This window comes from Coenobita brevimanus, chromosome 47 (genome assembly GCF_032717465.1).
Source record: "Coenobita brevimanus isolate Jiangsu-jjx chromosome 47, ASM3271746v2, whole genome shotgun sequence".
Classification (NCBI taxonomy): domain Eukaryota; kingdom Metazoa; phylum Arthropoda; class Malacostraca; order Decapoda; family Coenobitidae; genus Coenobita; species Coenobita brevimanus.
Window position 1 is genome coordinate 19,040,105 of NC_137000.1, and position 2,587 is coordinate 19,042,691.

At 48.1% G+C, this 2,587-nt stretch overlaps 1 non-coding gene across 1 annotated transcript; it reads right to left on the minus strand.

Annotated features, from left to right (window-relative positions):
- Positions 1-338: 338 nt before the first annotated feature.
- On the minus strand, positions 339-457 carry LOC145399164 (5S ribosomal RNA). Its single transcript, XR_013897239.1, has one exon. It is a non-coding gene; the product is annotated as a 5S ribosomal RNA (ribosomal RNA).
- Positions 458-2,587: the final 2,130 nt, after the last annotated feature.

The following is a 2,587-nucleotide window of genomic DNA, read 5'->3' on the forward strand; positions in this document are numbered from 1 at the left end:
AATAAAATGTGAACCAAGTACCAGTAGTCATTAACGTACTGCCCACAAACGGAAATGCTTACCACTGTGACTTTCCTTTGAGTTATAATTTTTCATCATAATTATGTATAAGCAAATGTTTCCCAAATAAAACAAGGCTCCAAGTTAATCATGAAACATACTTTCCGCCTCCATTATTCACATAAATATACGCAGAGCAGTGAAATCATATTATATCATTCATTCATTCATTGCCAGACGCCATGTATCCCAAACGGGGTGGCCAAGGGCTTAGAGTTAATTGTTTTACAGGGAGGGGCACTAATCCTCCACCAACCCCACTTGACATGTAGGGACAACGCCAACAGCATCTGGTGTTCCCAGGCGGTCACCCATCCAAGTACTAACCAGATCCAACGTTGCTTAACTTCGCTGATCGGACAGGAAGCGGTGTACTCAACGTGGTATGACCGTTTATATTTCAACAAAAAATAACATACCGGTATGCACAAAACTAATTTATTCATAATACCCAGACTCCTACCACTCGGTCTTTGCGTGGAAATCAAAGAAACAGTCAGTACACAGTGCAACCTCACATTCAGCACACCACCACTTCGTCATACGGCGTTGCTGTGGTCGGCGTGATGAATTGGCGCAAACATAGCAACGCCGAAAGGCTTCTTTGCCTCCAGGTGTGCACGGTAATATTTCAGTGAAATGCCTGCTGAGGTAGTCCCTGCACTGCAGGCGTCAGGCAGTTGCACACACTGTGCCTACGTTTCACAGAAGGAAATACCTGTCCAAACCTCTCCAGACGGCCGTAAATCACATCCTTCTCGAACTGTCTGAGGGATGTGCTGGCCTGTGTAATGAAGGAATTCAGTACACAGATGTCCAGTACATGTAGGAATGCCTTCATATACCACTTAAAGCACCTCCTCAGACAGTCAATTGTGCCGATTTGCATATCTGATTTATCGACAAGTAGCATGTTCACGTTATAGTCCAGAACAGTATCAGGCTTGAAGACTGGCTGCCTCGTTCTTCTATCGACCTTGCCTGAGTCAATCAACCTACCTTCGCGGACCGTGGAGAGGACATTCACCTTTCTCTTATCATGCCAGCAAATTGCCAGGAGTTTACCTGATTGCAAGGTCCTGCACTCCCCCTTCACGGTGCCTTTGGAAAAGGATGGCCAATGCTTCCTCTTTCCACGGACAGTGCCACACGATCCAATTTGGTGTTCTTGCAGGTACTTTGCAAGACTTGGTGCCGTGTAATAAGTATCAGTGTAAAGGATATGGTTGCCACCGAAGTACCTGTCCATTGGTTTCTTGACCACAGAGCCACAGAAACCATGGGGGTCGTCCTTCGACAACACCACTTCATTCGCTGTATACACAGTGCAATCAAGCACGTACCCAGTCTTGCAATCACACAAGACAAATAACTTTATTTCGAAACGATGTCTCTTAGATGGAATGTACTGAATGAAGGCAAGACATCCCCTGAACAAAACAAGCGACTCGTCGATAACAACCTTCTGAAATGGCCTGAAAAATGATTGAAATTTCTCCTTCATCATCTCTAGAATCGAGCGAATTTTCCACAGCCTATCGTTTGGATTTGGGCCCATATTGGTGGAAAAATGTAAATACCTCAAGATGTCAAGATATCGGTCACGTGGCATACACTTACCGAATACTGGCGTTGCAGCAATATCGTCCACGAGCCAATAATCATGTATGTTACGTTTCCTAACCTAAGGCATCAACATTGTCAAGCCTAGCCAAACATACATTTCGCTAACACTCGTTGCAGTTCATTCCTTCATTTTCGCACTCTCACGTGCGAGGTTTCAGCCCAATAGCGGCAGAAATCCTTGAAACTATTCACTTCTTTCACAATGAATTCCATCACTGCTGTTATGAAAAATGCAAGGAAGAAGTCCACTGCAGAAGAAGCTCTGTTGCAGGGAAATTCTGGCTGCACATCTGCGTTTGTGTTGTCAAAAACAAGTATTTCAGACTGAAACCTTGTCCCTTCCTCCCACACAAAGGTTTCAAACCTACCAGTCCGTGGTTCCTGCCTTGCCTGCCATGCACATGACCTGCCCCGTGACCTGCCACGGCCTCTAGCATGGCAGCGTGGTGGCGATTCCACCAACTCACCATTAGATGAGGCAGATGATGGTGCTGGTGACGATGATCATGGTGGCGATGGTGTTGGTGAAAGGCGTCGGCGGGCACGTGCCTGCCGGCGTGCACCTGCACCAACATATCCAAATGGGCCAGGTTGTGGTGAAGTGGCACGTGGTGAGGCAGGCCGGTGTGGTGAGGCCTGTAGTGATGCAGGCCGGCGTGGTGAGGCCTGTAATGATGCAGGCTGGCCTGAAGTGAGGCAGGTCAGCGTGGTGATGCAGGGGATGAGGCAGGTCAGCGTGGTGAGGCACGTGGTGAGGCCTGAAGTGAGGCAGGTCGGCGTGGTGATACACATGGTGAGGCAGGTTGGCATGGTGATGCACATGGTGAGGCAGATCAGTGTGGTGATACACGAGGTGAGGCAGGTCGGCGTGGTGATGCACGTGGTGAGGCAGGTGGGTGTG